Below are 23,275 nucleotides of genomic sequence, written 5' to 3'. Positions count from 1 at the left end.
CTACCGCCTGGCACCAGAGCTGTCCCTTGGGTATGGTGAATCAGGGTGACCACCCCAGGCCCCGCACTTTGGGGGGCCTGGAACTTCGATAAAATCATGAGGAGGTGGGCAAAGAGGCGGGCGGGTGAGCGGGTTGGGGAGGCAAGTGGCAGGCTATCAGGAAGGCGGAGGGGGAGGGAGGAGAGGCAGGAGAAGCCCCCCTACCAGAACCTCCCCCTGACCCCAGCGCTTCCTGCCTGCCAGTGGGCCCTGCCAATCATAGAATATCAGGGTTGGAAGGGACCTCAGGAGGTCATCTAGTCCAACTCCCCCTGCTCAAAGAAGGACCAATCTCCAACTAAATCATCTCAGCCAGGGCTTTATCAAGCCTGACCTTAAAAACCTCAAAGGAAGGAGATTCCACCACCTCCCTAGGTAATGCATTCCAGTGTTTCACCACCCTCCTAGTGAAAAAGCTTTTCCTAATATCCAACCTAAACCTCCCCCACTGCAACTTGAGACCATTACTCCTTGTTCTGTCATCTGCTACCACTGAGAACAGTCTAGACACATCCTCTTTGGAACCCCCTTTCAGTTAGTTGAAAGCAGCTATCAAATCCCCCCTCACTCTTCTCTTCTGCAGACTAAACAATCCCAATTCCCTCAGCTTCTCCTCATAAGTCATGTGTTCCAATCCCCTAATCATTTTTGTTGCCCTCCACTGGATGCTTTTCAGTTTTTCCACATCCTTCTTGTAGTGTGGGACTCAAAACGGGACACAGTACTCCAGATGAGGCCTCACCAATGTCGAATAGAGGGGAATGATCACGTCCCTCGATCTGCTGGCAATGCCCCTACTTATACAGCCCAAAATGCCGTTAGCCTTCTTGGCAACAAGGGCAAACTGTTGACTCATATCCAGCTTCTCGTCCACTGTAACCCCTAGGTCCTTTTCTGCAGAACTGCTGCCTAGCCATTCGGTCCCTAGTCTGTAGCAATGCATGGGATTCTTCCGTCCTCAGTGCACTTGTTCTTGTTGAACCTCATCAGATTTCTTTTGGCCCAATACTCTCAACGCCTTCCCCTCCCTCTCAGCGCCTACTGCCTGCCGCGGATCAGATGTTTCATGGCATCAGGAGGTGCTGGGGGGGAGGGGAGAGGCGCGAGGGCGCAGCGCGCTCGGGGGAGGGGGTCGAACTGGGCGGGGAAGACACGGGGCGGGAAAAGAAGGGACGAGGGTGGGGCCTTGGGGGAAGGGATAGAGTGTGGGTGGGGCCTGGGCCGAGCTGGGGGGCACCCTCTCTCCCCCGGCAGATTAGAAACTTGGCTCCTATGTCCGAGGCCCCGCACCCCCATGGGGACGGCCCTGCCTGGCACCCAGAGCCACAGGGGCCAGGTGGGTTTGTGTTTCCCCTGGAGGCCTCAGCCTGGCATAGCAATGGGCATCTGGGAGTGGGAGCTGTGAGAGACGAGGCAGCAGGGGGATAGAGTTGGGCTAGCAGGCCCCTAGCAGCGTCCCATGCTGTCTGGTGCCCTCCATCTGCGACCCTAGGCAGCTGAGCGGGGAGGGGATAAGGCACCTGAGCACCACACTCAGAGTTAAGGCTACTGGCACAGGCTACAGGGGCTCAGACTCCATCTTCCCTCTGGCACGCTGCCTTTCTGGCTTCACTCTCCTCATGTAGATGGGGTGCTGCTTGCCCTGGAGTTAGTTCTTTTCCAGTCCTGACAAGCTCCTTTTCTCGCTGGGGAAGGGAGGGGCTGAGGCACCACTACCTGGACTGGGCTAAAGGGGCTAATTGCACTCAACCAACAGAGCCAGCCAAGCTCCTCACTGAGACGCTCAATGTCGGGGAGCAGGAGCTTTTCTCAGCTTAGTTTGCCAGGAAGACGGCATGCCACCAGCCATTGCAAACACTTCAGAGGGGGAAGTGGAGCTGGGCGGGGAGTGAAGCCGCCCCCCACAAATCAAATGCAGCCCTGAGAATCACAGCTGCAAATCAGACAGTTGCAGTATTGAGCTGAAAAGTTTCCTTCCAAAAAGCTCCACATCAGGGAGGGCTGGGAGAGCCAACTGCCACTAGGAAGGCAGAAACACACTGGAGGGAACTTCAGGGAACTGGATATTTCCCTGCTGCCAGTTCCCCTGTGCAATAAGACTAAAGTACCTTTTATAACAACTCCGTGGACATTAGCGCAAAGAATTGTAGCATTTCCCTGACAACGCACTGGGATGGCAGCATGAATTTGACACTAACAACATCAAGCAAAAGCGAACCTCAATGTTGAGGTAGAAAAGCCCTTAGTTAAACACAAATCTCCCTCACAGCAAGGACAGTGAGTGGCAAACCAAATGACTGCTTCTCTACTATTGCATATGTGCTCCCCCATCACAGGTTTGTGTGGCATGAGCATCCTCCTTTAAAGCAACGTGATTAGACCATATATCCAGAGACATAAAATGCTAAAATGACATAAAATGAACATAAAATGAACTAGGGTCTTATGGCAAGTGCAACAAAAATGACTAATAACAATAAATTCCATCTCATTATTAAGACGACTTCTTGGTCTGGCTGCAGTAAAATAGTAACAGTTTTAATAGCCTGAGCACACTTCTAATTCCACACATTTGCAATTCCACAAAAATAATCTTTCTGGAATTTCAAATCTAGGTCTTTGGTATCTTTCCCTGTGTATTTCTTACTGAGTTTTATTTTGAGGCATTGCATAGAATACAAAGATACCAGCCGTTTACAAAAAAATCAGATAAAAGCCAAGTGACAGCATCCAGATGCTCTATAAGGCACTGATTCAGTGAGAGAAGGGGCTGGGGGCACAATTTATCCTTTTATAGACATTAAGGCCAGCCACTTTGCCATAGAAAGGAGAAGAGGAATCATTAGAGGGTAAATGCCCCTTAGACTGCTCCCCACCAAAAAATTTACAACCCCAAGACACAAGCGAGGGTGAAAAAGATAAGGTAGGAAAGTCACATTCACCAGCACTGAGTTTTCTGGTTTATAGTGCCTCAGCTCTGCAGTATATAAGTGATTGTATTCCTAGAGAGAAAAGTCAGAAGTGTTGCACATGAAACTCCCAGGAACATTCAGCAGCCTCCTGAGAGGTAATAGTAAGTTTATTTATTTAATACGTTTAAAAAGGACTCAATCAAGGCTAAATGACAGACATTACAGATGGAAATCTTGATAGATCATCCAGTCAGTCTTCCTGTCAAAGCAGCTTTGATTCAAATCATTTTTAAACACTGTGGGGTAGTGTCTGAGCACAGTTACTATGGTGTAAATCCGGAGCAACCCCATTAGCTTCAGTGGAGTCACTTTGGATCTATTTGGGGATAACATGAGACAAGAATTTGGCTAAAGCAAGGGCAAGTGGATTCTACAGTGTCAAAAGATAGGATTTAAATCCTCCTCTCTCATGGGAAGACATGTAGAAGGATGCAAAAGTTGTAAGGAGACCCCCCACAGTGAGACTATCACATAATTCCCAACACACACTGCCTTGGTGGGGGAGAGGTTTACTAGCTCTCTAAAGATGTGTCTATGCAGCAATTAAACATCCAGGGCTGCCCTGGCTCAGCTGATTAAGGCTTGCAGGGCTCAGGCTGCAGGGCTAAAAATTGCCACAATGGGGGGAGGGTCCCAGAGCCAGGCTTCAGCCCAAGCATAAACAACTACACAGCAATTTTTGGCCCCGCAGCCTGATCCAGCTGACCCAGGCCAGCCACCGGTCTTTTATTCCGGTGTAGAAATACCCTAAGGGGACAGAAGCATGACCTAGCTATACTGCCACCCGAGGGTCTGGAAGGAAAGCACGGTCTCTCCCTCCACCATCCTGGACATCCACAGAAAGCAGCATTGCCAATCCTCAGAAGCTGTGCAACTATGACCTCTCTTGTTTGTGGCTGTGCAGTAACACCGTCTCCACCTGGAAGGGTTTGAGGAGAGCGTGTCACAGAGCTGTTCCAAATTTGCCTCTCCCTTCCCAAGCCCATGGAACTCCAAACCCATGCAAGGCTTCCTGCTCCAGAAAAACACATGGCATAGCCCCCACCAACCCACCACATGCTACCCTCAAACCCATGCTTCCAGGTCATCTAGTTACTACGGTGATGGCTCAGGATCATGTCATGGGATACACTCTCCGCTAGGGCACCTCCTCCTGGTCACTCTGGGGATTAGTACCTTCCAGGTCCAACACCCTCTCCTGTCACTTGCTTGCATATCCTGCTGCCCCTCTTTCTCTCTCTGCAAGTCAGGGTGCTCTCTTCATGGCTTGGCTCTCTAGCCTGGTCACTATATTCCTCCCCTTCCAGGTTACCAAAGTTTCTCCATCCAAAATGGCATCTTCCCTTCACTGCGCAGGCCATGCCACTTCTGCAGTGGCTGGTAGGGAAACCCAGACCCCCAGGCTATTCTGGGTTCGAGTCCAGGGACCCTATGTCTAGCACATGTGGGCTGCTGCTGTTTCCCTGGACTGCTTCCTACATCTTCTGCCTCCAAGTTTACCAGCCCAAACTCCCTCCTCCCAGAGAGTAACTGCAGGCTACTTCCCTGCAGACCCTTTCTACTGCCACCTTCCTGACTTTATACCAGCTCTGCCTGATCCTTCTCAGCTGGGCTCCCTCAACAATCAGCCTTTCAAGCTCTGTCTCTCCCTCAGGTGCAACATATCAGGTTAATAAACCTAATTTAACCTGCTCAGCCTTATGTGGGGACGGACATCCCATCACAGAGCACGTTCTTATTTCTTTTGCTCTCTCTTTGGAGACCACTGTGGTATAAATTTAGAAGAATTCTAAAAACCAGAAGCCAAGGAATAAGAGCATTTGCTAGGCAATGTCTTTCTAAACTTGCTCCATGAGCACCCCCAAAAGAGCCCACTATGGTCCAGTGGATTGGGCTCTGAAGGGGGAGTCAGGAGAGCTGGGTTCTACTGCCAGGTCTGCTACTGACCTGCTGTACAATCTTAGACAAGTCATTTAGCCTTGTTATGCCTCAGTTTCCCATTCCAGGCTTTGTCTGTCTTGTCTAATTTGTCTGTTAGTCCTTAGGGGCAGATATTTACTAGGTGTTTCTACAGTGGCAATGGGAGCCCTAAGCCTGGCTGAGGCTGCTACTGTAATGCAAACAGTGAATGAAACGACATCTATGGAGTCCATAACATTATATGCATTCAAAGGGGTAGTTGCCTAATTTGTCTATATTTTGCCATCACACCCACTGCATGGATATTTGACATTCTGATCTATAAAGTTTTTTTTAAAGATAAGTTTGCATTTCTTTTTATATAGTTGTACTTCACCTTGATAACCTCAATCACCTTGATCGACCGGTCCTTCGACCCTCATATAGACTGCGCCGAACACAACAAGTCTTCCATTCTTCTCGTATCCTGGCCTTTCTTCTCCATGTGCGGCCATATCTTTTCACAATAAAATCTTCCCATCTCTTTGGAGGTCGGCCAAGTGGTTGTTTAATTTCCCATGGGTACCACTCGGCGACAGCTGCAGTCCATCGATTGTCAGTGAGCCTCGCTATATGCCTGGCCCATTGCATTTTACTATGCCTGCTCTCAACAACGACGTCCTGCACTCCATTCTGCTGCGTGATCATTTCATTTGGGACTTGGTCATGGATTGAAATTCCCAGAATTCTTCTTTTCATCGCCCTCTCCGTGACAGAGAGTTGCTGGTCCTCTGTCTTCATCAGCGCCCATGTTTTGCTGCCGTACAACACTGCTGGAAGTACTGTTGAGTTGAAGAGGCTGGGGCATGTTGCCTTGTTGATTTTTCCTTGGAGGACATCCTTGATAGAATTGAATGCGCACCAACATGCTTGCTTTCTTTGCGAGAGTTCACCTTCCTGATCGTGGCACGCGTTAATTTCTTGGCCCAAATAGACATATTGCTCAACTTCTTCTATTTGTTCTCCCTTGATTGTTATTTGGGCTTTTGGCAAGGTATCAGGCCACATAAATTTCATTTTGGAGCAGTTAATTTTCAGTCTGACTTGGCTGCTTTTTGTGGTGAGTTCTCGCAGCATTTTCTGTAGTTTGACAGTATTTTCGGTGGTCAACACAATATTGTCTGTGTGAATCTGAGATGGTTTAACTGCTCTCCGTTGATGCTGATTCCACCCTTCCAATTCATCTGCCTCATTACCATTTCGAGGCAGGCTGTGAAGAGTTTCGGTGGAACCATGTCTCCTTGTTTCACACCTTTCTTAACTGGGATGCGAAGGGTGGGGGATCAAATAAAGTTATATCTGTAGTGCAGTCAGAATTTGCTTCCTTTAATAGTTTGATATCATTTGTGTTGATGCCCTGCTCTGCAAGAGCTTTCAACAATGCATTGATCTCTATGCTGTCGAATGCTTTTTCATAGTCGACGAAGGCAATACATAAAGGGCATTTGTATTCTCTTGAGCGTTCCAATGGCTGGTTTATAATGAAAATGTGGTTCATTGTGCTGAAATTCCTTCGAAAGCCTGCCTGCTGTCTCGGCTGCTGCTTGTCCAGACCCTGTGAGAGTCGGTTTGTTATTATTTTGGTAAACAGCTTGTAGACATGGGAGAGCAGGCATACTGGATGATAGTTCTTTAGATCTTCATGATCACCCTTCTTGTACAGCAGAATGGTGTTGGACTCCTTCCAGCTAGATGGCATCTTCTGTATTTCCAAGTAATGGCTAAATCTCTGAGCAAGGGTTTCCCAGAGGTTTGGGCCTCCAGCTCTTATCATTTCGATTGTCAGTCCATCTTTACCTGGGGCTTTTCCTTCCTTCATTTGGTGAACTGCATGTCAAACTTCGCTGACAAGGACTGGGAGTACATGCTCGTTGGTCTGTTGAGGTGTTGGTACTGGGACCTTTATCTGAGATGTGAACAGTTCAGTGTCGAAATCTTTGCAGACCGCTTCCATGCCTGTTCTGTCAATTACTGGTTTTCTGTCCCTGTTCTTCAGTGCCATTATTGTTGACATGTACAGTGTCAATTCCAGCTGTACTTCACAAGAAAATGAAATACATCTTTAAAAACCTTAAGATGCTTGAGTGTGTCTCTAAGCCTCTTTGATGTTTGATTAATTTGGATTTGGGATGGAATATAGTGTTAGAACCTTAATAAAGCTCAACAAGTGCTGGAACTTACATATTAGTTGGTAGAAAAGCTGGATTTGTAAAAAGAATCCTGGATTTAAAATATAGAGAGATTCGTGACTTTGCTGAAACCCTCCCAAAGGTTATTCTTCTATTAAAATGCCTGTTGTTTCTTTTTTCTTGCAACTATAGATTAATTCTTAGCACTCTTCTATAGGGAAAAAAATGAAGGTCAGAAGCATTTCACGCAGTGGTGAGCTGGAGCCGGTTCGCTAGAACCGGTTGTTAAATTTAGAAGCCCTTTTAGAACCGGTTGTCCCTCGAGGGACTACCAGTTCTAAAAGGGCTTCTAAATTTAACAACCGGCCAAAAGTGGCGCCTTAGGTGCCACCTCCGTGGGTGCTCTGGGGCTGGAGCAGCCACAGGGAAAATTTGATGGGTGCAGAGCACACACCAGCAGCTCCCCGCCCCGCCCCGCGCCTGGCCCCAGCTCACCTCCTCCCCTGAAGCAGGCAGTGGCTTTGCGCTCAGGCCCAGGGAGGCAGAGGCGGAGCGGAGGGGACCTGGGATGGGGGGGGCGCGAGGCAGGCCACCCATGCCGCAGCAGGTAACACGGGGCGGGGGCGGGGGGGACACGCAGGGGAACCGCTCCCCGCCCCAGCTCACCTCCGCCTCCCTGGGCCTGAGTGCGAAGCCACCGCCTGCTTCTCAGCCCTCCCAGGCTTCCTGCGCAAACAGCTGATTCACGGGAAGCTGGGGGGGGGGGCAGAGAAGCAGAGAAGGGCGGTGCATTCAGGGGAGGAGGCGGAGCGGAGTGAGCTGGGGCCAGGTGCGGGGCGGGGAGCTGCTGGTGGGGGCTCTGCACTCACCAAATTTTCCCATGGGTGCTCCAGCCCCGGAGCACCCACGGAGTCGGCACCTAAGGCGCCACTTTTGACATAATCAGTGGGGGGGAGCGGCCGCTCCCCCTGCTCCCCCCCTAGCTACACTACCCCACCCCTAGGAGCCAGAGGGACCTGCCTGATGCTTCCCAGGAGCCGCCCCAGGTAAGCACCACCGGGACTCCCCACCTCACCTCCCGGCAGGTCCCTCTGGCTCTTAGGGGCGGGGTGGGCACCCACTACGGTGGCCCACGAGACCCTTCTGCCCAGTTCTGGGGGCAGTCAGGGGACAGGGGAGGGGGGGTGGATGGGGCAGGAGTCCGGGGGGGGTGTCAGGGAACACGGGGGGTTGGATGGGGCAGGAGTCCCTGGGGGGCAGGGGTGGGCCACGACCCCCTTGTGGGGTGAGGAGGGAACCAGTTGTTAAGATTTTGGCAGCTCATCACTGATTTCACGTGTACTGAGGCCTGGTCTGCACATAGATTTTGAACCAATATAACTAGTTTGGTTGGATGGGGAATTGTTTTTTATTGATATATTTATACTAGTACAATGCTTATGTCTTATACCAGTAACCCAATATAATTTAGTCCGCACTAGAGGGGTTGTAGTGCTTTAACTATACCAGTATGATTAAAGCAACACAACTTTCTAGTGTAGACAAGGCCTAAAAGTCAAATAATACTAAGTAAGAGTTCAGCCATATAGAGATGTCTATAAAAACAGCCATTCTTAGTCAAAGATCGAGGTGGGCAAATCCTGGAAATAATAATCTGGTAACATCCATTTAAATTTGTATGTGAATTTACTTCAGCAATATCCCTGTGTGTTCCCTTTCTGAACATTTCAGTTGTTGAGTTTATAGGCAAAAAGACTTGCAGGAAGCCAAATGAGAAGTGACTTTCAGTATTTAAGCTGGAATTCCTTCGTCACTTATCCAAACAGGGAACAGAAGAAATACCATGTGACCTATTTTACCAATCACAAATAATCTGAATTTAGAAATATCTGCAATCAGTGAATACAGTTAAAATCTGAAAAAGAGGGTTGAGTGACTTTGAATAGTTAATAAATTTGATCAAATCACCATCTGCTAACGAATATTCCATAGGCAGAATAGAGGGTTAAACCACGCATTGGAGAAATTGTTTATTGTGGATTATCTGCTTGGCTTGAGCAAAGGGGTAGCTGGTAAAGGGGATAAATAACCCTTGTTAATAAATCTTTTCCACAAATGCATGAACCATAGAAAGGAGGGAAGAGTGGGGCAGAGGGAACAGGCAGAGCTCTGCCTTCCTGTGATCTGCCACTGATGCTCCAGGTGGGGTTTTCCTGACCCAGCAGAGCCTTCTAGGAGAGTGGAGAAAGCCCTCCACTGCGAGAAGCATGCTGGTGTGGCTGTAGAGGTGGAAGCTGGCCATCATGGTGCCAGCACAGAGGGAGAGAGCGAGGAAGTGGGGGCAAAAGACCTATCTGGCTTCAAGATTAAACTCGACAAGTTTATGGAGGAGATGGTATGATGGGATAACTTGATTATGGCAATTAATTGATCTTTAAATATTCATGGTAAATAGGCCCAATGGCCTGTGATGCTATATTAGATGGGGTGGGATCTGAGTTACTACAGAGAATTCTTTCCTGGGTATCTGGCTGGTGAATCTTGCCCATATGCTCAGAGTTCAGCTGATCGCCATATTTGGGGTCGGGAAGGAATTTTCCTCCAGGGCAGATTGGAAGAGGCCCTGGAGGTTTTTCGCCTTCCTCTGTAGCATGGGGCACGGGTCACTTGCTGGAGGATTCTCTGCTCCTTGAAGTCTTTAAACCACGATTTGAGGACTAGTTTGGTTGGATGGGGAATTGTGCAGGTAGAACTCTGATCAAAAAGAAGAAATGCAAATATATTTGACAAAATCTCACAGGGCATTTTGGAGAGAGGCTACAACAGGGACACACAGCAGTGCCTCATGAAAGTTAAGGAGCTGAGGCAAGCCTACCAAAAGACAAAGGAGGCAAATGGTCGCACTAGGTCAGAGGCCTATACATGCCACTTCTATGATCAGCTGCATGCCATTCTAGGAGGGGACCCTACCACTACCCACTACTGTCCGTGGACACCTACAAGGGGGGAGTCTCACGCAACAGGGAGGAGGATTTTGTGGATGAGGAAGAGGAGGAGGAGGAGGAGAATGTGCAGCAGGCAAGCGGTGAATCCATTCTCCCAGCACCCAGGACCTTTTCATCACCCTAGAGCCAATACCCTTCGAAGGCGGGATCCCCGACCCTGAAGCTAGAGAAGGCATCTCTGGTGAGTGCACATTTGTAACTACAGTACAGGGTTTATAAGCAATAGTGTTTAATGTTTGGTTTGCCCTGAAGAATTGGGATGCATTTGCGGCCAGTACAGCTACTGGAAAAGTCTGTTAACGTGTCTGGGGATGGAGCGGGAATCCTCCAGGGACATCTCCATGAAGCTCTCCTGGAGGTAGTCTGAAAGTATTCTGGAATCATTGCAGCGCAAAGTATGGCAGCAAATGGTCCTGGGTTTTGGTCGCATTCAAGCAACATTCGGTCTATATCTTTCAGTGTTAGCCTCAGGAGAGTGATATCATTCATGGTCACCTGGTTGAAATAGGGGAATTTTTGTAAGGGAACAGTAAAAGGACCCTGTTCATGCTGGGCTGTTTGTGTTTGGCTAAAAGGGATCATCCCAGAGAATAGCCACATGGTGGGGTGGGGGGAGGTGTGTACTGTACATCCACCCGAATACCGCAGCCCCTCCTTTTAAATATGAAACCCAACCCATTGCTTGCTATGGGAAAGGATGGCACTGCAGTTTGAAACCATTCCCACATGTTATGCGTAAGAAGCCAACCCCACGTATCCTTTGCCTTACCATGGCTGCATGGAAACCGAGTTCTGTTGCCCAGCTGTGTGTGATGTGTCACCATACCAACAGGCGCTCAATATAAAAAGCAAAATGCGACCTTGTACCTAAAGCACATGTGCTGTCTGCTGTGAATTGCTTGATTCACTGTGAAAGAGACTCCCCTTTGTTCTCAGAAATGTATCATCTTAAATTTTACTCTCCCTTTTTATCTCCCCCCAGGTGAAAATGTTTCTAGGCTCCCCCTATCATCTCCGTCCCTGAAGTTATCACAGATTAGAAGGCGAAAAAAACGCACTCGTGATGACATGTTTTCTGAGCTCATGCAGTCCTCCTGCACTGATAGGGCACAGCTGAATGCATGGAGGCATTCACTGTTAGAGGCTAGGAAAGCATTAAGTGAGCGCAAAGAGCAGAGGCAGGAGCACGAAGAACAGAGGCAGGAGGTGATGCTAAGGCTAATGGGGGAGCAAATGGACATGATGAAGCATCTGGTGCAGCTGCAGGAAAGCCAACAAGAGCACAGACCCCTGCTGCATCCGCTGTACAACCGCCTGACCTCCTCCCCAAGTTCCATAGAATCATAAAATATCAGGGTTGGAAGGGACCTCAGGAGGTCATCTAGTCCAACCCCCTGCTCAAAGCAGGACTGATCCCCAATTAAATCATCCCAGCCAGGGCTTTGTCAAGCCTGACCTTAAAAACTTCTAAGGAAGGTCCTCCTCACCCAGATGCCCAAGAATGTTGGGGGAGGGGGAGAAGGGGAAGAGAGGCTCGAGGCACCCAGCCACTCCACTCCAGAGGATGGCCCAAGCAACAGAAGGCTGTCATTCAAACAGTTTCATTTGTAGTGTGGCTACAATAAGCAATGTGGCCTTGTCCTTCCCTCCTCCCCCACCCCAGCCCACCCAGGCTACCTTGTCAGTTATCCACCTTTTTTTTTAATTAATAAAGAAAGAATGCATGGTTTCAAAACAATAGTTACTTTATTTCAAAGGGGGGAGGGTGGTTGGCTTACAGGGAATTAAAATCAACAAAAGGGGTGGGTTTGCATCAAGGAGAAATACACACAACTGTCACACCAAAGCCTGGCCAGTCATGAAACTGGTTTTCAAAGCCTCTCTGATGCGCAGTGCGCCTTGCTGTGCTCTTCTAATCACCCTGGTGTCTGGCTGCTCAAAATCAGATGCCAGGTGATTTGCCTCAACCTCCCACCCCACCATAAATGTCTCCCCCTTACTCTCACAGATATTATGGAGCACACAGCAAGCAGCAATAACAATGGGAATGTTGGTTGCGTTGAGGTCTGACCTAATCAGCAAACAGCACCAGCGCGCTTTTAAACGTCCAAAGTCACATTCTACCACAATTCTGCACTTGCTCAGCCTATAGTTGAACTGCTCCTTAGTACTGTCCAGGCTGCCTGTGTACGGCTTCATGAGCCATGGAAGCAAGGGGTAGGCTGGGTCCCCAAGGATAACTATTGGCATTTCAACATCCCCAACAGTAATTTTCTTGTCTGGGAAGTAAGTTTCTTCTTGCAACTGCTCAAACATCCCGGAGTTCCTAAAGATGCGAGTGTCATGCACCTTTCCCGACCATCCCATGTTGATGTCAGTGAAACGTCCCTTGTGATCCACCAGTGCTTGCAGCACCATTGAGAAGTACCCCTTGCTGTTTACGTACTCATTGGCAAGGTGGTCCGGTGCCAAGATAGGGATATGCGTATCGCCCCACCACAGTTAGGGAAACCCATTGCAGCAAAGCCATCCACTATGACCTGCACATTTCCCAGAGTCACTACCCTTGATAACAGAACATCAATGATTGCACTGGCTACTTGGATCACAGCAGCCCCCACAGTAGATTTGCCCACTCCAAATTGATTCCCGAATGACCGGTAGCAGTCAGGTGTAGCAAGCTTCACAGGGCTATCGCCACTCGCTTCTCAACTGTCAGGGCAGCTCTCATCTTGGTATTCCTGAGCTTCAGGGAGGGGGAAAGCAACTCACAGAGTTCCAGGAAAGTGGCCTTACGCATGCAAAAGTTTCGCAGCCACTGTGAATCATCCCATATCTGCAACACTATGTGGTCCCACCAGTCTGTGCTTGTTTGCCGGGCCCAGAATCGGCATTCCACTGTATCAACCAGCCCCACTGCCACCATGATGTCCTAACTGCCACAGCCCATGCTTTCAGGAACGTCTGTGTCCATGTCCTCATCAAAATCGTCCTTGTGCTGGCGCCTCTTAGCCCGGTTCTACACATACTCCAGGATAATACGTGAGGTGTTTACAATGCTCACAACAGCAGCGGTGAGCTGAGTGGGCTCCATGCTTGCCATGGTATGGTGTCTGCAGGAGAGCAGAGTTGCAGCAGAAGCGGTGGATGACAATGGATGCCACGAGAATAGATATTTATACAGCATGACGAGAGGACCTGCGAGGTGGATTCATGGTACCAGGAGAGCAGAGTTGCAGCGGAAGCGGTGGATGATGACGGTTAGCAGTTGTACTGCACCATCTGCTGACAGCAGCATCCAGGACACAACAGCAGCGGTGATGGTGAGCTGAGCTGAGTGGGCTCCGTGCTTGCCGTGGTATGGCAGCTGCACAAAAAAAAGGCACGAAACAATTGTCTGCCATTGCTTTCACGGAGGGAGGGGCACCTAACGACATGTACCCAAAACCACCCACGATAATGTTTTTGCCCCATCAGGCATTGGGAGCTTAACCCAGAATTCCAATGGGAGGTGGAGACTGCAGGAACTCTGGGATAGCTACCCACAGTGCACTGCTCCATAAGTTGATGCTAGCCACAGTAGTGAGGATGCACTCCGCCGACTTAATGCGCTTAGTGTGGACATATGCAAATGACTGTATAAAATCGATTTCTAAAAATCTACTTCTATAAAATCGACCTAATTTTGTAGTGTAGACATACCCTTAGCACATCTAGTCTGCACTGGGGGGATAGTTGGCTTAACGGTGTCATTCAGGGGGTGGATTTTTCACATCCCTGAGCTGCGTAGTTGGGTCAATTTAACTTTTTAGTGTAGACCAGTCCTGAGAAGATCTCTTCCTTTGCTAATGCCTAATCAGTCAGCTGTATCATACCTTTTAGGCTCTGCCTGAACTGAGTTTCCTTGCACTGGTGTGACCTCTCCCAGTATCTTACCAGATAAAACCCAGCAGTGCAAGCCCTGGTTTGCACTGGAGGACATCCATTCTGGAGGTTAGCACCAGTGTGACTGGGAGAGTACACGGAAGAAGCGACACCAGTATCAATCTCCCTAGTCTAGACAAGCCCTTTGTTCATTAGGCTGCTATTGTCAACAGGCTTCCAACCAGACTTGGCCCCAGTGCAGAAGCAGAGTAGGCAGGACCTGGGTCATTAGGATTAAGGTGACTGTTTTAAAAATAAAAAGCGAGATATTTGTGTGCAACAATTTTTAGGGTTGTGAAATACTCTTAGGAAAGGGAAAACATACACTTCATAGATTCATAGATTCATAGATATTAAGGTCAGAAGGGACCATTATGATCATCTAGTCTGACTTCTCGCACAATGCAGACCACAGAATCTCACCCACCCACTCCTGCAATAAACCTCGCAGCTATGTCTGAGCTATTGAAGTCCTCAAATCATGGTTTAAAGACTTCAAGGAGCAGAGAATCCTCCAGCAAGTGACCCGTGCCCCATGCTACAGAGGAAGGCGAAAAACCTCCAGGGCCTCTTCCAATCTGCCCTGGAGGAAAATTCCTTCCCGACCCCAAATATGGCGATCAGCTGAACTCTGAGCATATGGGCAAGATTCACCAGCCAGATACCCAGGAAAGAATTCTCTGTAGTAACTCAGATCCCACCCCATCTAATATAGCATCACAGGCCATTGGGCCTATTTACCATGAATATTTAAAGATCAATTAATTGCCATAATCAAGTTATCCCATCATACCATCTCCTCCATAAACTTGTCGAGTTTAATCTTGAAGCCAGATAGGTCTTTTGCCCCCACTTCCTCGCTCTCTCCCTCTGTGCTGGCACCATGATGGCCAGCTTCCACCTCTACAGCCACACCAGCATGCTTCTCGCAGTGGAGGGCTTTCTCCACTCTCCTAGAAGGCTCTGCTGGGTCAGGAAAACCCCACCTGGAGCATCAGTGGCAGATCACAGGAAGGCAGAGCTCTGCCTGTTCCCTCTGCCCCACTCTTCCCTCCTTACTATGGTTCATGCATTTGTGGAAAAGATTTATTAACATGTGCCACTATTGGTCTCAGCCATCACCCTCCTGTAAATTCAAACACCTCCCCTAATTTCAATTCCTGGGGAAAATTCTGCCACTATCTGCATTCATTAAGTCAGAAAATGGTGCTGGATCTTCCATAGTAGCTCACATATTTCCTACAATTTCTAAAAGTGGAGGTCCTGGCAGGAAGTGGCAGAGGTTAAGGCACAAAGAGGAGTGCATTAGAATTCAGAGCATTTCAAAGATGCTCTTGGGTAATTCTCCCCGCCCCATTAACTAATGAAAATAGACTCACACTGGTGTATAGCTGGAGTAATACAATACTTTCATATAGATATGTTCCAGATAGGAATAGATATGAAAATATTCTTATGTGGAAATATTCATGTAGCCATCTAAAGATAAATATAGCTTAATAAATGTCAAAGCCATCTTCCTGACTTAAAAAAAATCTCATCTCCCCCCAAATCCACTAAAAGACCCATAAAAGAAGGTACTTCCTGTTTCACCTACCCCCATCTGTAATCTCCGCTAACAATATGGTCGTTCACCCACTCTTCATAAAGAGCCAGATCCAAAACTGATCTCAATCAAGGCAGCACTATTGGCTTTAATGGAGGTAGGGCTATATACAACAGCTGAGGGTCTGGACTACAGAGCTAAGCATAGGGTTTCAACCCAGGGAATCATGATCCCAGAGGGGTCACAAACAAGTATTGGATCATGATCACCTGTTCTTCTAAGGGTACGTCTACAGTACGAAATTATTTTGAAATTATTCTATTCGAATTTTCAGAAGCTATTTTATACATTCGGCCTTCTGTGTCCCCACTAAAACACGTGAATTTGGCAGATTGCGTCCACAGTACCAAGGCAAGCATCGAATGTCGGAGCGGTGCACTGTGGGTAGCTTTCCCGCAGTCCCCGCCGCCCATTGGAATTCTGGGTTAAGCTCCCAATGGATGATGGGGCAAAAACATTCTTGCGGCTGTTTCTGGGTGTGTGTCGTCAGAAAGCTATGGCAGACAATCATTTCGCACCTTTTTGGCGTGCAGACGCCATACTGCTTTCAGCAGACGGTGCACCGCTGCTCTCCTGCTACTATGAATCCACCTCTCCAACTCAACTGTGCTCAGCCATCGTGAACCAAGCAGCACAGCTTCCACCACCAACTCTGCTCTCTCGCTATTGCCATGCTTCCGAGCTTCTCCATGTTGTCTGTCCTGGGCTCCCACCCCCGTGAAAGCCACAGAAGACAACCATTTTCAGCCGTTGTTCAGCTACCGTGAACCAAACAGCATAGCTTCCGCTGGCACTCTGCTCTCCTATATTTCACACCCTTTTTCCAGGATTACCTGTGCAGGCGCCATAGCCATGGAGCCCGATCAGATCTCCGCTGCAGTTTTGACCATTGTAAATACCTCGTGCACTATCCAGCAGTATGTGCAGTACCTGCAAAACTGAGCGAGGAAGCGACGACAGTGAGATTACTATACTGATGAGGACATGGACACAGATGTTCCTAGAAGCACGGCATGTGGTGATTGGGAGATCATGGTGCTGTTGAGCCAGGTTCATGCTGTGGAACGCCGATTCTGGGCCCGGGAAACAAGCACAGACTGGTGGGACCGCACAGTGTTGCAGGTATGGGATGATTCCCAGTGGTTGGGAAACTTTCGTATGCATAGGGCCACTTTCATGGAACTTTGTGACTTTCTGTTCCCTGCCCTGAAGCACAAAGACACCAAAATGAGAGCAGCCCTCACAGTTGAGAAGCGAGTGGCCATAGCCCTGTGGAAGCTTGCAATGCCCGACAGCTACCAGTCAGTCAGGAATCAGTTTGGAGTGGGGAAATCTACTGTGGGAGCTGCTGTGCTGCAAGTAGCCAACACAATCATTGATCAGCTGCTATCAAGGGTAGTGACTTTGGGAAATATGCAGACCATTGTGGATGGCTTTAATTCACTGGGGTTCCCTAACTGCGGCGGGGCAATAGACAGAATGCGTATCCCTATCTTGGCCCTGGAACACCGGGGCGGCCAGTACATAAACCGCAAGGGGTACTTTTCCATAGTGCTGCAAGCACTGGTGGATCACAAGGGACATTTCACCGACATCAGCGTGGGATGGCTGGGAAAGGTGCATGACGCTCACATCTTCAGGAACTCTGGTCTGTTTGAACAGCTGCAGGAAGGAACTTACTTCCCAGACCAGAAAATTACTGTTAGGGATGTTGAAATACCTATGGTTATCCTCGGGGACCCAGCCTACCCCTTAATGCCATGGTTCATGAAGCCATACACAGGCACCCTGGACAGTAGTAAGGAGCAGTTCAACTATAGGCTGAGCAAGTGCAGAATGGTGGTAGAATGTGCGTTTGGACATTTGAAAGCGCGCTGGCGCAGTTTACTCACTCAGTTAGATCTCAGCACAACCAATATTCCAATTGTAATTGCTGCTTGTTGTGTGCTTCACAGTATCTGTGAGAGTAAAGGGGAGACGTTTATGGCGGGGTGGGAAGTTGAGGGAACTCACCTGGTGGCCAGTTTCGCACAGCCAGACACCAGGGTGATTAGAAGAGTGCAGCAGGGTGCGCTACACATCAGAGAAGCTTTGAAAGCCAGTTTCATGACTGGCCAGGGTACAGTGTGAGAGTTGTGTTTGTTTCTCTTAAAGTTACCCGCCCCTTATATACATATTTTAAAGGAAATAAAGTCACAATTGTTTAAAAAATGTTCTTTATTATTTGTCGCACAAAACATTGAGAGAAATCAGAAGTTAGACGGGGGGAAGGGGGTTGGGTTAGTAGGGTGGAGGAGGAGGGAAGGACAAGTCCAGAAACCAAATCAAAATTTAGTTTTCAGCTGCCTGTGCAATCTGTAGCCTTCCCCCCTCCCCCACCCCCGTGTTCTTGGGCATCTGGGTGAGAGGCTATGGAACTTGTGGAGGAGGGAGGGCGGCTATGCAGGGGCTGCAGTGGCAGTCTGTGGTCTTGCTGTCTTTCCCACATTAGATCCACCATACAGTGGAGCATGTCAGTTTGCTCCCCCATGAGCTTGACCATAGCATCCTGCCTGCTCTCATCGCGTGCGTCCCTCCTCTCTTCATATTCATGTAACGCTTTATGCGACTCCAAATTGTTTGCCTCCATGCATTCAACTGGGCCCTAATCAGTGGGAGGACTGCATGAGCTCGGCAAACATGTCGTCCCGCGTTCATTTTTTCCGCCTTCTAATCTGCACCAGCCACTGGGATGGAGTAGATAGGGGCTACATTGAAACATTTGCACCTGCTGCAGGAGGAGAAAAATGGAGGGTAGTATTTTAAAAGATACATTTTAGAGAACAAAGGGGACACTGTTTCTCAGTGAAACAGGCAATTCATAGTACACAGCACATATTCTTTCTGTACAAGGTCTCATTTTGCCTCCTATCCTGAAGTGCCTGCCACTTTGGTGTGAGTAAGCCATCACATGCGGCCAGGCAACAGAATTCAGCTTGCAGGCAGCAGCCAGGCAACAGAATTCAGCTTGCAGGCAGCCTGTGGGCTCTCTGGGATGATCACTTCACACAACACCCTCCCTCCCCTCCCCCACACACACCGCAGGGCTCCGATGAGGCTCTGAGCAGGGATGAGCCCTTTAAGCTAAACGCAAACAGTCCAGCGTGGCTCCGATGAGGCTCTGAGAAGGGATGAGCCCTTTAAACTAAATGTGAACAGCCCAGTGCGGCTGGGTTTCCCCCCACCCCCCACCGTGTGGCTCCGATCAAGCTCTCATTCACCAGAAGTGCCTTCTCCAGGGTCATGGTCTGGGAGCATGCTTTGGGAGTAGGGGGAGGCTATTGGCTCTAGCGTTAATAGTTCCTGGCTGGGGGGAAAACAGATTCCCCACTTGCCGCCTGTGCACTGTCCTCCCCCTCCTCCTCCTCCTCCTCCTCTTCGTCCTCCAAAAACTCATCCTCCTCTCTCCATGCTACTCCCCCCTTGCAGGTGTCCACGGACAGTGGTGGGGTACTGGTGTCGTCACCCCCCATAACTGCATGCAGCTCACGGTAGAAGCGGCATGTATGGGGCTGGGACCCAGAGCGCCCGTCCGCCTCCCTGGCTTTTTGGTACGCTTGCCTGAGCTCCTTGATTTTTGTATGACACTGTTCTGTGTCCCTGGAGTAGCCTCTTTCCGTCATGGCCCTGGAGACTTTAGCATAAGTATTTGCATTCCTTTTTTTGGAACGTAGTTCTGCCATAACAGATTCATCTCCCCAACATGCAATGAGATCCAGTACCTCCTGTTCGGACCATGATGGAGCTCATCTGCGAATCTGGGACTGCGTGATCTCTTGAGATGGTGGACTTTGCATGGTCGCCTGTGATGGTGGACTCTGCATGGTCGCCTGTGATGGTGTACTGTGCTGATGGTCACCAGTGCTGATGGTGACCAAACAGGAAATTCAAAAGTTCCTGGGGCTTTTACTGCCTACCTGGCTAGTGAATCGGAGTTCAGAGTGTTGTCCAGAGCAGTCACAAGGGAGCATTCTGGGATAGCTCATGGAGGCCAATATCGTTGAATTGTGTCCACAGTACCTGTAACCCAGAACTGCAATCTCGATTTTAGTGCTACTCCACTTGCCGAGGTGGAGTACAGAAATCGGAGTAAAGAGCCCTTTACATAAAAAAAACTGGTTTGGTCGTGTGGACGGAACCAGTTTTATTTCGAGGTAACTCGGCGAATTCCGAAATAACCACGTACTGTAGACCAGGCCTTACATAGCTAATGGGCTAGATCCCAGCTAGATCAGAGGGGAGTCCTACGGGTGGGGCTGGATCCAGGTTCAGAAACTGTTAAGCCCCACTGGAGTACAACATAAAAAATTTCTCCTGGCTTCTTGATTACAGAAAGATGTAGAAACACCCATATCAAGTTCCTCTTTTCAGTATGTTCCCATGTAGTCAATCTAGTGATATTTCATAGAATCATATCATATCAGGGTTGGAAGGGACCTCAGGAGGTCATCTAGTCCAACCCCCTGCTCAAAGCAGGACCAATCCCCAATTTTTGCCCCAGATCCCTAAATGGCCCCCTCAAGGATTGAACTCACAACCCTGGGTTTAGCAGGCCAATGCTCAAACCCTTGAGCTACCCTTCTCCCCCTGTTTCAGCTAGCAATAACTTCATGTACTGACATGCTTTTTTTTCAGTCTTGTTTGCCAAGTGTCAACCACATTGCATCTTAGAAATATATTTTTGTGTGTTATCATTTATGTTAGAATTTGTAAGGTGATGTAAATTTCCCCTTATCTCTTCCTGGATGAAAGCGTAACTGAGCAGTGCCTTCAGAAAATGTAAAAATACAGAGAACAAAACATTTTACATGCAGAAAACTTCCAAATACCCATTCAAGAGCAGAACAAGGCACAGGGTGAGGGACAGGAGTGGGGTGGGTTGCAGTCTATTGTGAAATTCAGTTAGCAGGAAGAAGTGCATCTGCTCAGTGGAAGACCAATTAATTTATTTTTTCTTAAAGATTTTTATGGTATTTGATTGAAGAGCTTTTAGAGGTAGATGTATGTTTCTATTTGTCAGGCAAGTAGATGAAAGGGAACTGAACTGCATTTTGATTGTTGAAAGGTGGACAAAATTGGGAGAAAAATAATTAAGTTATGTATTTCCCGAGAAAGTGCAACATGAAAAATTAGGGTTGCCTTTGATGATGTTTGACTTTTATGTGCAGCCGATCAACCGTGCAGAATTACTGGAAGGGATATCAGTCCCTCGCAAAAAGGGTGAATATATAACCTAAGCAATGTGGCTTAGCAATCACAGATCTCAGACTTTGCAATGAAGGTAGCATGGCTGGGGACAGTCTGCAAAGAAGTTACATTGTGTAAATAACCTCCATGCAGTTTAGCTGGATGTTTATGAAAGACTGTGAGCTGCTCAATATTTAACTTTTTAGATAAGCAATAATCTCTGAGGTGTTAAGTATCTTTACCAAGCGGGCAATTATACCTTAGCACATGGGTAGTATTTCAGGTCAGCGCTCAATGAATAAGCAAGAAAGCTCATCCATTCAGTCATTGTAGTGCATTGCAGATAAGCAAGAGGGAAAGAAGAATGCACTCCACTAGCTGCCATCACAGGCAAAATAGCAAGTATCCTTAATACATTGAGTCAGGTTGAAGCAGAGTTTCAGTTAAAAAGGTATTGGATCAGGCCTGTTTTCCCTGGCATTATCTCCACTGTTGGTCCTCAGAGGTCCGAGGACAGGTCCTCAGGGGGTGAAGACTGTTCTAGCTCTACGGAAGTCAATGGCACCGTGAAGGTTTTTCCCAGCTGACAACCTGTCCCTGATGTTTACCATCGGCTAATTATACGAAGTAGTATCTAACGGGTAGTTCTTGTTCATGTATTTGCTGAAATATATAGGCAGCAAAGCAGTAAAACCAGCCCTAATTTCACTGTAAACTCCAAATCTGTCATTTAACTGCAGGAATAAAGCATCCATCAATGGGGAAAATAGCAGATTGTGTCTTTAATACTGACACGTCATGATCCCTGGAAAGCAAGCAGCTTTTCACTGGATTCAACAGTTCCTTGTGCTATGCGGGGCACACTCAATACCACAAGCACAGTTAAGAGAAGTGGCTTTGGTTTCTATCACAGGGCCTGTCTGTTGGCTTTATTGCTGCAGACAATGGTAATACAAAGGAGCCATTGTCAGACGGGCGCTTTGTGCGCCTCGACAGCTTTGTCCACTTATTGAACTCAGCTCCGCGCTCTTTCAGAGAGAGGCAGGAAAATAAAAGCTCACACTTGAGCAGCTAAAAGAATATGTGCTTCCTTCAGCCACTTTTTTGACAAAGGACAGAAGCACTTGCAGGGAAACACAAACATTATGCAGTCAGTCTATACCCAGCCCATCCATCATATCACTGAAAAGGTCTTCCCAGAGTAGCTGCTACAACCTGCAAGCCAGTAAAGCCTCCAGCATTGCCAATGTGGCTCCAGCATTGCCAATGTGGAGGCCAATTCTTGGGATTCTGCAGCCAGCCCTGCAGTCTTGTGAGTAAATTGCCAAAGGACTGTAGGAACAGTAACCCACAGGTCAGATTTATAAGACAGAATTCTCAACCAATCTCTTTACATGTGCTGGCAGTTCCCATGAATTACATCCATGAAGCTCACTTCTGTGCAGGGAGCCTGCAGAAGTCTACCACTTAAATGCCACTGAAACCCTCAAAGTTAGTCCGAAGAGGGGTTTAAACTGGCATAGGCCTTTCGCTGGTCTGCCCTGCACTGAATTTCACCCTCTGTGCAGACAAATTTGTTGTCCATACGCTCAAATGCCAGTGCCCTGTTTCTGTCTGCAGACAGCAGAGCCCCCAAATATTGCCCCAGGCTCTCTTGTGAGGGAGAACAGGGCAATACAGAAAATCCAGGATCTAGGTGTGATCTTGAGCACAGATGACGAGTGGCCAGATTCCAAAAGGAAACCTACTTACACAGAAGTTAATTACACAGCAATCTGCAACCAGCAACATTAAGCAGAATGAAAAATGGGGATATCAGAGCTGACCTTCCCTCTGCAACTTCTGGATGGCTCAAGAGAAGAAATCTTTTAGATGAGCACACTGTGGGCCAAATTCTCCTCTGGTGTCACCACAAGGAATTTGCATGGAGTTACACCAGGGATGAATTTGGACTTGTTCCTTTGTCAACCCTCCATGGTCAATTAATCCAACAACCATGTAGCCCTGCTGAAGGTGGGCGAGGTCTGATCTTGGACCACTCAACTCAGCAGGGCATGTGCCACAGACTTCACCAGGAGCAGGCTTTTCATGAGGGAAAAGAGAGAATGCTCACAGAAAACACAGTTGTTGCAGAAGAGTCACTATGGAAGGAATTTCCCGAAGCACTAAGCATTAGCCTAACTCTGCTCCCATTAGTCAGTGGCAAAACTCCCCTCTATTTCCATCAGAGCAGAGTTAGGCTAATGCAGCATGCATTTAGAAAAGCCGCCCTATATGCCCAAGCTTCAGAGTGACTCTTCAGGCATGTTGGTACCAGTCAGGTACTGTCCCAGGCAAGAAACACCCCACACAAGCATACACATTTTACATTTTAAACCCTCCTGGAATGACATGGTCGGGGATGATCAAACCTTC

The sequence above is a fragment of the Natator depressus genome, chromosome 13 (genome assembly GCF_965152275.1).
Source record: "Natator depressus isolate rNatDep1 chromosome 13, rNatDep2.hap1, whole genome shotgun sequence".
NCBI classification, from domain to species: Eukaryota; Metazoa; Chordata; order Testudines; family Cheloniidae; genus Natator; species Natator depressus.
The sequence above is the reverse complement of the archived record's forward strand: the minus strand, read 5'-3'. Positions refer to the sequence as shown.